Below are 12,867 nucleotides of genomic sequence, written 5' to 3'. Positions count from 1 at the left end.
TGCACCCTAATACCTCAGGGTTTTTTTCTTGTTTTTTAACAGCACAAATGCTAAAAATGCCTTGACAGACCTTGCTGGTTCTGTGCTGTGGATCGTCTACAAAGGATTATGCTGCCAGTGGCATTAAAGGCACAGACATGTGGTTATGTATCCTCCTTTGGAGAAGGGCTTTAGCATATGATTATGAGTAGGAAATCCTCATTAGGGTGAGTAATAAAAAAGTTAATGAAAATTCTTGTGCTTTTCCTTTTAGAACACCTCAAATTCAGACACTTCCCAGTGCTTCACAGCTGTTAGCTCACTAGAGCAAAGGCATGATCTGACTCACTAGGCTTTGAAGATTTTGGTAGCTGCACTTAACACTCGAGTAAGCTACAACACTGGTTGCCAAATGTATCTGTGGAACAATGCCTCAGTGTCAGCAGCCCAGTGGGCCCTTGTCCTGAAGGCTTTTCCCTCTTTCCCTTATTTTGGTAGAGCAGGCTGTGTGGAGGTCAGGTATCTGTCGCTCTGTTCTCTTGCCATTGGTTTGCTGGAATTGATCTGATCCTTTCCAGGCGGTGGGGCCATTCCAAAGGTGGTAGGGAGTGTTTTGATTTTTGATCTTTTTGAGATGAATTATGGGGAGGAAGCTGTCTGCTATCAGAGGAATTAGTCAAATTCCTTGTCAGATGTGCAATCCCATTAAAAATGCATTATCTGTTTTCAAAGCTTAAGGACGGGTGTTGGTTGAGAGTCTTTAAAATATTATTGTAAACTTTCACTGAGAAAAAGTATTCCTGAGCCTTTCATGAATTCTAATCCCACTTCAACTACCATCAACCAGCAACTCGTGGGGTGGCCTTCTCAAGCCGTGCTAGGCAAGAGCATGGAGTTATGCTGGGAAAACCCCCCTGGTAGATGCATGCGTTTGTTTTATGACATTGGTGGCAGCTCTCAGCATTCAGCTGACTTGTTCTGATAATGATCCTGTGTCTGCTGCCTCTTCAGGTGATCCCTTTGCTCTTCTCTCTGGGATTTAGAGTTCAAATAGCTGAGACCAGGTCTGAATTTATCCTCAATGAGATAATGAACTCTGGTTCCTGCAAAGGAGGAAATTCAGAACACTTACATGCATAAGCTCATAACTTGAATATCTTAAAGTAGACAGAAGGAATCTTAGTCAAAGCTTTGAAGTATGTATCTGTGGAGGAAGCCACAGCTTTTTCTGGGAAGGATTAAGGGGATATTGTGGAGTGTGCAGTATCACTCAGCCTTTAAAACATGTTCCTTGCAATGTTCTTATATAAGCATATAATGGTGGCATGCAAACTTCTCTTTAGAAAACAATTATTAGCTGCAGGATCACACACTCCTCCTAGTTTTCCCTTATTTTTGACATGCAAATAGGATTTCCAGGAAAACCTCACTGTTTTTGATCTCTTTCACTGATACTCCCAACCATAATTGACTTTACATTAGCTGTGGCAGACCATAAGTGGTGGTCCCTGTTCCATAGGTTATATGCTTAGACCTTTGCTCATTTGAATTGTTAGTGCCTTGGAACAATGCTGTTCCCACCATTTCTATTTGCAGTCCAACCTTTGCTTTCTTCTCTAAGCAGTATAACTCAAAAGCTGACTGTGTGAGCAGGAGGGGATCACTTAGGAAAGTCAGTCTGCTTGGCCATGCATTACAAATGCTCTCATTTTGTATGGTCTCTTTAATATCTTTGTTTCTGCATCTGTGCTCTCATCTGAGCACAACTGGAACAGTGCTCAGGCCATGTAAGAAACTGTGTACTTTAATAATTAAAAAAAGAAGGTGGCCACCTCTGTGAAGGAAGGAAACGGCCTCGGCTGGCAAGGGATCCCTGCGAGGGCCGTGCCAGCACCCAGGGACATGTTTCATGCTCCTTTGTTTTTCTGTTCCATGAGAGGAGTTGGCAGAAAACAGGCAAATTCCTCGGGGTCTGGCTGGATGCTCTGGCCCCCTCCAGGAACCATGTTTCCTGCCTGGTTCTCTGGCAAGTGTGTCAGTTTTAGAACAGCTCCAGTCCTCTGTCTCACTGCAGGCAAACGAAACACAGCGTGGTGCTTATCTCTTCAAATACCAGTGAAGCTGGGGTTCCAGTCCCTGTTTGCATCACTGCCAATCCACCTGTTAAAATATTTTCCAGACAACAATCTATGAAGAGAGCACATGCACATCATAAATGTTTGGGATCATGTGTTATGTTGGAAGGCTTTTAAGATGCTTTGATTTTATTTTGATGGTGGCTGAACTCCCAAGAGATCGTATTAGGGCCTGCTGACAAATGCCCCATAATGAGCTGAATTGTGTGGGAAGGTGAAAACCAGCTTCACTTCTTTAGCCAATCCCTGTTAAAAAAATCAGCCAAAAGTTTTGTGACTGAGTGTTTAAAGAGGATTTTCCCTTGCTCTTCTGCTTAATAGATGAAGGAACAGCAGCAAATATCCTCATCCACCTTCCAGGTTCAAGAAGCAGTGAACTTTTTGAAAGAACCTGAGCTGGTCTTTCCCTTGCAGTTTCCACTATTCTCTGCAGTCTTGGATGGGCAGAGTTCGCATTGCCACCAACATCAGAGCAGAGCCATGCCTGGTGCTGTCTAGACAACAGAAAAGACACTTCCTTGTATTCTAACTAGCCTGTGCAAAGCCAAGATCATCAAACCAGTAGGAGCACTTCAGATCTTTTCCTTACCATTTCACCAAAGCAGAGAACATGTGGTCCTCAGGTCTTCAACATCCCGTGCATTGAGCTATGTATGATGGGAGGCAGCTGCAGCACAAGTGATTTTATAGCACAGAACGGTGGCACTTTAACGTTTCCTTTGCTAGAATAGGTTTATCTCAAAATTTTATGTTATTTCAACAAAGTGGAGTGTTTACCATAAATAGCAGGGCCTGCAGAAAGCCTCCTGCAACACTCTTCCTACTGTGAAGCAGCAGTACCTCAAGCTTGAGCCAATTTAAGAAGGCATTGGCCATATGATTTTAATATTAACAAGTGGAGCAAATTTGTGAGTGGGTTGTTGGCCAGTTTCATAGTGAGGGCACCTGCAATCCATCAACACGGCTCGTGCAACAAGGTGTCAATGCACAGGCAGAATAATAACAAGAATTGGGTGCGTGCAGGGATCACTCAGCTGGTGGAGAGGTGTTAACATGCGGGAGGAGAGAAAGCGCTATGGTGAAACGCTGTTATTTGTTGGTCAGTTAGCAACCCTGTAGTTCTGAGATGAGGAAGAAGCAGGGCAAGAGGTGGAACGTGGCAAGGAGGGTGAGGGACGGTATGCCTGTGGCTTTGCTGCCGGCTGGAAAGCTGAGAGGTGGGTGGCATGAGTACAATGTAAAGTTTGTGGTGGCAGAAAGTGGTCACGACCACCTTTTGTGAAGCAGGAGCACCCAGGTTATGTGGTTTTAAATGCAGGCAAGCGCTCTTTAAAAGGGCACTACAGTTGTGACACCCAACTGAAGGGTTGGAGAGAGGACCCGAGTGCCAGGCTCCTTCTCCTTGGGGAGCTCAGGTGGACTGCTGCCCAGCCCTCAGACCTGTAATGGTGGGCTAACATGGTTCAAAGAAACCTGTCATTGCAGGGACCCCGCTTTGAACACAGCACACTGGGCTGTGATGGAGTAGAGCAAGGAAAATGCTCCTTATTCAGCTTCCCTTCCAAGTGTGTTCCCTTGCAGAGGCTTCCTCTGGGAGTAAGCCTGCCTCTCCCACACTGACTGGGGGTGGGCAGTGCCTGATGCCCAATTTGTCACCCCTGTGCCCCAGTTCCCCTGCCTGAGCCAACACATGGCTGCCATGGGAGGTGTACCAGGGAACATGGCCCCTCTGGGATGTGGTGTTTTGACGAGTACAAATAACATTGCAGGCTAATGCTGGAAAGTGAATCCAGCCTCTGGACACCGGCTTGGCTTTCACAGGACGTGACAGAGGAGGAGATGTGTATGGGCCTGTCTGTTTGCCAAGGAACAGAAGGACAAGGAACAGTCACCTCTGCAAGAAGTTCTGAACATGCAAGAGGGGTAGATCTCTTAGCACTGTGCCAAAGGGACTGGACTCTCCAGAAGTCACTCTAAAGGTGGTGCTCCTTAAGAAGGATCCTTCCCAGCTGTGTCCTGAGCTCTTACAATTTTTGCAGGGATGTAATTTTTTTGCTCTATTTCATAGATTTTTCTCCCTTTTCATAGCGTCCCAAACGGTGATATCAGCATGTTGTTATGTTCTTTCTATTGTGTGCCAACTTCAAGTGCGTATTTTCATCCATCTGAATAAGCACAGAGCTACAGCGACATGATCCAGGATTACAGAAATATGGGCTGTCACAAAAATGTGGGCCTCTCTTTGAAGGAACCCAGGTCACCTCCTGATCTCACCTTCCCCTCCAACAGAGCACTAGAGCTGCTGTGTCCTGCTTGAGTTACTTTGTCTCTGCCTTTACCTCTGTTACTTTATTTCTGTATTGCTTAGCTAGTCTCTACTTAGCCTAATGTCTGCAGTCTAACTCAGGTGGTTCATACGTGCTCTTGGCAACACATGCTAGCTTTGTTGCGCTAACATCATGCTCTTCTGCACATCTAAAATAACACCAATCTTCTTTCTCCATCCAGATGAAAACCCCTCCTTTCTGCTTTGCCAGTCGCTGTTTCCTGTCACTTGCAGTGGCCTCTTCCCAGGAGGTAAGAAAATAACCTTGCGTACTTTCTACCAGTGGTAATGTGTTGTGTTGGCATTCTGTGAATGACTGGTTTCAGGAGCCTCTGTCAGCGTACCTTGCCAGCAACCAGGTTTTGGATGTTTGCTTTGGGAGCATTTTGTGGTTGAATGGCTGTGTTCCATTCCACATGTAAACATGGGCAAAAGCTCACATTGAACAGTGCTAAACAGTTGGACACTGGTCAAAGAGGCTACTCCCCTTCGTGAATACATTGAAAATTCGCATGGAGCACAGAACAATTTAGTGGCAGGAATGCCCAGGTCCTGCCAAACGTATGATTTTGTTTTATTTTCTTTTTTCAAAATGCCTAGCACAAAGAGTGAGCCTTTATTTGGAAGGAGATGTCAGAAAAGCAGAACTTAATTGAATCTCAGACTGTACAACTGGAGTCATGTCTGAAAGGAAAGCTGTCTTTTCCCTCAGCATGCACTTGTACTGGAGGCCAGTTTCCACCCTCATTTGCATGAGTTTAAACCACAGTAATACCACATGTGACTGTGCCAGTATGGCTTGAGATTGGAATTGAGTCTTCAGCTATTGTTTTTCACTTTCGTAGTCATCTGATTGAACACTGTGATGGCAGTCTGATTACTTGCCACAGACGTACAGAAGAGTCTGCCCACAGCATCAGGACCTAGTGTGTGCTCAGCACTTTTCAAGTCCAGGTCTGTGTCACTGAATGTTTCAAGCTCTGCTTTGGCAGGAACAGGAGGGAGACACATCCTTTAAAAACCAGTATGCCCTGTGGTGCGAGGAGCTGTGACAGCTCTTTGCTGTGAGTAACTTTATCCTTCAGGGGTTTTCTAACCATTTAGTGGAGGTGCCATCCTCAGCTCCTGAGGTAATATTGCCCATCTTCTATATAGAGTCAAGAGAGAGTCAGTTCTCCTGTGCCATGGTGCTGAAGCCTGCTGCTGTGCCAGGGAGCACTTGTAGGGCCTTTTCTAGTGAGGGGTCTGGGAAGAGCATAGCTCAGCTTTCAGGCATTTTCAGTTTAAGAGCACCTTCTGGCTTGTTGAATGTCCTGGTGTACTCTGCCGTGGTTTTCCATGCGTGGTCTGTGGAGCACTGATGGATCTCTGGTAGCACTTGTTGGTGCTCCGCAGATTGTCCGATCACATGGTGCTGGCACACTGCTGTATTTCCAGCTGCTAAATTGCATTCAAAGGCCATTTAAAATACTTTCCTAATAAAACTTGCCTATAAAAATAGTTACTATAGCTGCTGCAGGGATGTTCTAGGAGCTGGTCCAAAAGACAGTCCCTGCTGAGCTGAGATCCACCCTACTAAAAAAAGCTGAGAAATTTCAGCCTTAGCAGGAGTGCAGCAGAAAATACCAGCAGCAGGAAAGTGGCAGTGGAAGCGTTAACCCAGTCCTGTGCTCTCTTGGTTAATGCACAGTCACTCCTGCAGCTGATGGGCAGCACGGTTTGTTGGGTAGAGTTTCTAAGCTGTTTAAATATGTTACAGCTTTGCTGTTAAAGTAGAAGAGCTTGGATTAATTGAGTAAGTGGCACTTAAGAGATTGCAGGTTAGGAGGAGGCAGAGTGTGGCTAAATACAACTTGGGTGTTCATGTGTTTTTCTCCCCCTCTTTAAGTCTGTGGTTGCACTTTCCCTGTAGCTGTGGGGCTGGGACAAAGCCCATCAGTTGCAGGTTTTACTGCCAGTGAGCCAGACATGCAGCTGTTTCAGTTCTTTGATCACAGAAGATAGCAGGACAAGCAAGCCCAATGCTGATGCAAGCTGCTGTTCAAAAAGGCCTGTGTAAGCTCAGTGCAGCTGCTTGGACTCCTAGAAGGTGGCAGGGATAGGAGGCAGGGGCCAGGGCAGGGCTGAAAATCCATGTGGATGGGGTCTCAGTGGCCGATGGTACCTGCTGAGTCTTTTTTCTGGCCAGGTATAACCCATTCTCTCTTTGCCATTTCATGCCAGTGCCCAAGTCTGCTGGAAATGCAACTTTAAAACAAGTTATTTTCTCCATATGTAAAAGAAGCCCTTGGAAGTCAGCATGCTTCACTGGTGTGCATGTCACACAGTCAGTGTCTTTCTCAGCCTTAACTAAACAGTTAGCTCGATGCTTTAATTTATCCTTCTGTTTTCATTAGTTCATGAAGGCAAATCCTTCCGGGACTTTGATTTGCATCCTGAAAACCTCTTTTTCTTCTCAGGATAGAGGCTCTTTCCCCTTCATACTTGGACATACCTGATGCATATGCCAGATACCACAAATAGCCCAGTCTCTTTCCTTCGTTAGGCAGCATCTGGACTTCCTTCTGTGCCATTACAGTGGTAGATTTTGACCTGGATTCTTTGTGACATGGGGGGTAAAAGAACAAACTGGGAGCTGGTCCCGCTTCATAGCTTAGTTTAGAGCTGGATACCTTGTGTTTTGCAATGTGGATTTAAAGGGAAACATTACAGGAACTCCTTCTTTTGAGACTTAAGCCCGTACCAAGGATGTAAGTGATAGAAGAAAAGGTATTTGTCAGAAGGATAGGTGAATTTTCCCCCTAACAGCAGATTCCTGTGCTGAACCAGCACAGTCCTCCCCAGGAGCATGCTCCCACCTCCACTTGCTTCTGTCCCAGGACCTTTCTTCAGGGGATTGTCACTCGATCGTTGCAGATGTTAGTGCTCTCTGGGAAGGTTAAAACCTTGATTTCCAGTGCTAGAGAGTTGTTTTCTGTGATGAGCTTCTTCTATTGTTTTATAGTTGTCTAGCTTTGAAACGTGTTAAAATTCAAATATTGGTATTGCTAACTGGGCTGTTTTAACAAGATCTGAGGTTGCATAAATGGTCTCTGATATGGGCTGCTTCATTTTTGGTTCTATGGGCAAGCTGTAACACAAGAAGTGATGGGGTGGTTTTTAGTGAATTCAAAGTGAAACAGAAGAGCTCTTCCTTTCAGAGTTGTCTAATTCACATGTGGGAATTTAGAATATTTTTCCATCCTAATTTCTGTCTTAATTTTTCATCTGCCATTAGTAGCATAACAGAGAGGGATACCACTCATTTCATCACTCTGCCTTACTAGAATATGATGCTTCAGAGTTTTGGGAGCACTATCTAGTCAGGGGCTGTGTAAGGCTGGTTTGACCTAGAGTATCAAAATTAGGCCAAGATTGCTTTACTAAAGCTGAAGTTTTCTTAAAGGACTGTATATGTAAGAAACACAAGTCAGCTCTTAAGTGATGTTTGTGCTTTTCTGTGTGTCTGTCAGTGCAGCTGGCGCTCAAGCCACTCTTAAGGATGTGATTTTTGGAAGTGCCAAGCAGTGAGATGCCCACATTGACTGACTGCAGTGATACTCCTGCATGGCAATCAGGCTGTGTGTTTAGAAACCTCACTGGAGTTACTAGTCAAGGAATGAGCCCTGTATGGGTTCTTGTCTTGACATTACTATAACAGTCTTTGCCAGTAGGTGGGGTTCCAATCCTGTTATAAAAACCTGGGAACCCTTGTCTATGAGTGCTCGCTCCTCCTGCACTTCCATCCACAAGCTGGCCACATCTGGAAATGTTTGATTTGATATAGTGTCGTTTTACATTGCAGAAATGAGCGTAAGCGGTTTTTTAACCCACCAAGTGAGAAATGTGATCTGGGTTTTACTACCGACCCTTTAAATAAAAACCAGATCGCTTATTAAACCATTATCTATCAAGGATATGGAGAGAGTTAGAAATATCCCAGGATCAGAACCAAAATTGAAATGGACACATTTCTGTCTACTGTCCGATCCCAACAGCGGGGTCCAGTCCTGCAGAAGTGCAGAGCTGAAATACCTCACAGGAGGAGAAACAAATGCGGAGAGACAGGAGAAAGAAACAAGCTCATATCCTATCCTGTATCTGTGTTTGCTTTGAGCATTTCCATTCAAGTACAGAACATTGCTTATGGGGAATCATTGAAATGTGTAATCACGTGTTGCTTGTTGTTAAGATTTGGTAAGATCTTCTCTTATGAGCTTCTTGAGCAGCAGTGGATCTGGGAATGCCAACTGGATTCCTTGCAAAAGCCAGTGTGTCCACAACTGCAGGCAAAAGACAGTGAGAGGAGCAAATTCCTGGCTCACAAAACAGGATTCAGGAGCACCGTGCCCTTTTGTGTGAGTTTTGGATGTGCCCGTTTTTAACCCTGTGTGAGTTGCAGCTGATCCAGAGCTCTTTGGGTTCCAGTTTCAGTGATGTGCACTCACCAATGTACTGATTAACACTTTCACCCCTGTTGGATCCCATGCTGCTTCCTGACTGGTACAGGCACATCCTGCTGGCTTTGATAGAGCTGCTCACGTTAGCAAAACCAGACGGGTTTGACTTCCCCTGAATTATGACAGTTGGCATCTGAAATGAAACAAAGATCAGACCTGAGATGGATTTTTGCCATCATGTTGCATTTAAAAGCTCGTATTACTTTGGTTGTATTACACTGCATCACACTCGACCGAGTCAATGTGTCATAAAGCTGCCTAATGTAATTGTACCCTGCATAAATGCAACAAATGCCCCCGAAAAGTGATATTTCATGCTCGGTAGCTAACGCCTCGCAAAGATTAAATCCATGAGAAGTGGGTATGTCCAATTGTTCGTTTGGACCAGCAAATAATTCATTGCCCACATTATCTTTTGTGAAATGTCAGCCCATGCTGTAAATCTCTGAGGTCCTGCTTGAAATGCCAGTGCAGGGGTGCTTTTAAAGAGCAAATTTAATTTTAGGGCCAGTTCACGCAGTGGTTTTCCCCATGAAGCAGAGCTGCCTGATTGCAAAGGCAAAATGCCTCCTTAAGAGTGTTTGCCTCCCTTTGTAAGTAGTGACTCTCAATGGGGGCAGCTTATTTATCTTGGAAACTCCCTCCCAGGCACTGGCCTCTCCATGAGAGCTTTCAGAAGAGAAGCCTTGAGACACAACCCCTGGGGGTTGTGAACTGAGATCTCAGGAGCCCACTCTCTGCTCTCTTTTTGAGGTATCTGAGGGAAAAGGATCATTTTCTTCTCCTTGTGCCTCAGTTGCTTGTCTGCAAAAGCAGAGACTGAATGCTGTGTTAGCAATGTGGAGTCTGGCTTTCAGAACTAATTCCCACAAGCTGTGATGGAGGTGCAACGTTAGGTTGTGGATGACAAGCTGGGGAGGAGGAGAGAGAAGCTATGATTGCCAAGCTCAGGTTGTGTTGTGATTTTGACAGTGGACTAGCAATGATCTCAAGAAATTAGTTTCTCACTTTTGAAACTGGGGAAAATATAATCCAGGTGACACTTTACGTTTGAAAAGCTTTATCCAGCCCATAGTTCCTCTTTCCTTTGTGGGAGTTTAACCTCAGATGGCCTTGCTGCCAGCCTCATGCCACAGCCACTGCTCATCTGTGCCCCTCACTGGGCAGATGAGAGCTGCCAGCTTGCACACCCTGCTCTTTCCGTGTGATGCTGATGCACATGAAGCATCACAAAGCTTGAGGAGGGTCCTGTGTGCAGCTGCTCCTAAAACCATCCAGTGGGACCACACGTGGAAGCTGCTGCACTAGCAATGATGCCCATTTTAAGGTTTTCCAACAAAATGCCCAGTAAATCCCTAGGATTTCAGGACGTGTGAGGCCAGCGAGGAGGAAATCTGTTTGCCAGCATGTGCTCACTGTGACACGCAACCTTTCAGAGCACAAATTGACCTTTCTGGGCAGTGATAACTGAAATAACATTTCACCATATTGTAACATTAGAGACACTTCAGCAACTACTACAAGTGCTGTGAGCTTCCCCTTGCCAAGCAGAAGGGATGATCCTGGCCTCTCCTGTGCCGGATCCTTGATTGGCTGTCACCTTCCTGACATGCCCTATTGCCTGCAGTGGATTGGCCAGGGGCAGATTTATATCCCCCTGTCACAGCCAATAGAAATAGAGTGTTTTCTGAGTCCCTGTTTAGTTACAGTGACAGGACCCTGATTGGGTGAAGCCTTGTGATTTATGGGGGTTTGCTGAAGAGTAACTGAGTTTTATCAGAACATAATGATGTGGTACTAATGCTCATTGCGGCAGCATGGCTGGCCAGCCCAGAAAGGTCAGCGTTTGACCTTGGCTGCGTTGTAAGTAGATCTGGTTGTGTTGCACGCTGGGTTACCCACTCACAGCAAACAAACCCCCAAATCACAGCTTTATTTGCTGAGCCTCTGACCAGCTCCCTCATACCCCCATCCCAAGGAGTTAATCTTGCAGGGGTGGGGGGAGCTTTTCAGGTTCCTGACAGTGCTGCTGTTCTTGCTCCTTCCATGTGGTTGGTTTCTGAGTGAGGGTGCCATCACTTTCCAGAAAGAGCATCAGCTTCCCTCTTCCATCCTTCAGTTAGAAAAAGGAGGAGTGGGAGAAGGAGGTATCTTGACGAAAAAGGTGGAATTGAGGACATCCACTGCAGGAAGAACCATGATTTGGTCATCAGGCAAAAACCAGTTGTTGGACATATGTAGTTAACCTCAGGATGTGCTTTTCAAGTGCCTCTAGGGACCAGGTTAGTTCAGAAAGGAAAATGCAGGCAGGTAATTACTACCATTTAATTGCTGCTTTTAATAATGGGCCTGATCCAAAGCATTCAGCCAGTAGAAAGTGCACATCTCTGTGCTGGCCTTGTTGTTATGGCACCATTCAAACCTATGGTTTGTTGTTGGGAATGTCAAGAAGTTACATTCATTGCAAATAAAGCAGGATTTATTTTCTGCATTAGTTAATAGCACTTCCGTTCCTCAGTCAGCATTCAGACTTGAGGGTACAAATCTCAAGTAGAGCAGCAAAACTCTTAGTAACACTTTAACAGGGTTTATTACATTTGTCTGCCTGAATAAACATCAGGATCCTCAAGCACTTTCTTTTCTGAAGATTAACAAGCAACCCCATGGCCTGACAGTTCGATTTCAGTGTGTTACAGGTGTCTTTCTCCTCAAGTTCCTTTACAGATCCCAACCTGTATCTTTTATTAGGTAGCACAAGGGACATGGACCCCAGAGTGTACACCTGTATTGGTGAGTTACTAAGCTTGTGGGCTACGCTGTATTTCTACAGCTGGTTTGTAAGCCATTTGCAGTCAAGTAGGTTCAAAAGATTCTAAGTGCACATAAATCTCTGTGTCACCAATATGCACTAGTATGAATTTGCAAGATATTTACACAACAGAAATACTGTTCCATAGTAATTTTAGGCATCATTTTTACATCACAGACAGGAAAACATCACACATCTTTACTGTGAGCATCACTTTGACAGAAATTATATTGTAATTCATGTACATTTTATAGCTATTGTATGTTTTAGACCTGTTATTTAATGCTTGCTAAACCTCAGTTCCTGTCTGTGTGTGGAACTTGTTTGCTCTTTGTCTCTGCTTATACTTTACATTCAGTTTCTGACATCTCTCTCGTGTTCCTTGCCTTGCCCAGGTAATGAGCTCTTTCACATTTGGTGCCAATTAGAGATATTCCATGCTACTGATTACAGTTACAAACACTGATTCTCAGAAACATGTGAAATGTGTGGACCAGCTTCTGATCAATTCATTCCAAAGGAGAAGCAGCACCAGTAACTTCAGCTGAGTCACTCCTGATTTATAGATCTGATTCATACACTATAAAAGAGCCTGGCTGTATCTGTTATCCTGGTACAATTCTGTTTGCTTTGGGGGACTTATTACACTGTAGAGTGCTGCTTGCGTAGGGTTGACTCTGAGCTTATGAGCTAAATGCAGAATTGAATATGCTCTTGATAAAGCCTCTTTGGGTTGGGTTTGGACCTTGGGATTCTATAGGTTACATTCCCACTTGGAGCAATCCTAGGCAAGCTGCTAAGCCTCTTCTGCTCTAAGCCTATCTATTCCATTTATACAGTGCATCTAATGTTCTTTTTTACAAAACCCATAGGTACTGCTCAAGAATTCTGATTTTTGAAGCAATCTGAATGCCTCTGTTAGAATCTTTCTCATTTGAACAATCTTTTTATGCCTGTATTGAAAATCTTAACAGACTGTTTGTGGAAAGTTTCCATTTCCATATGGAAAATGACTGAAGGGTATGTGCAAAATTAAGACTTGCCTGTTGAAACATTAACAGATTTGTCACACTGTTAGTCTCGGAGCTAATCCATGCAAAGTTGAGAAGAAAGCAATGC

General features: G+C 44.7%; 1 long non-coding RNA gene across 5 annotated transcripts in view; it reads left to right on the top strand.

Annotated features, from left to right (window-relative positions):
- The first annotated feature begins 264 nt into the window (after positions 1 to 264).
- LOC134161584 (uncharacterized) overlaps positions 265 to 12,867 on the top strand; it is a 41,754-nt gene continuing 29,151 nt past the window's right edge. For all 5 annotated transcript variants that reach the window (XR_009964041.1, XR_009964039.1, XR_009964038.1 and 2 more), the window contains exon 1: positions 265 to 367. This is a non-coding gene — a long non-coding RNA (uncharacterized LOC134161584). The remainder of the gene's footprint in view (positions 368 to 12,867) is intronic.

The sequence above is a fragment of the Pezoporus occidentalis genome, unplaced genomic scaffold (assembly GCF_034315485.1).
Source record: "Pezoporus occidentalis ecotype Australia unplaced genomic scaffold, CSIRO_AGI_Poc_V1 ctg176, whole genome shotgun sequence".
Classification (NCBI taxonomy): domain Eukaryota; kingdom Metazoa; phylum Chordata; class Aves; order Psittaciformes; family Psittacidae; genus Pezoporus; species Pezoporus occidentalis.
This window is presented reverse-complemented; position numbering and strand designations above follow the sequence as displayed.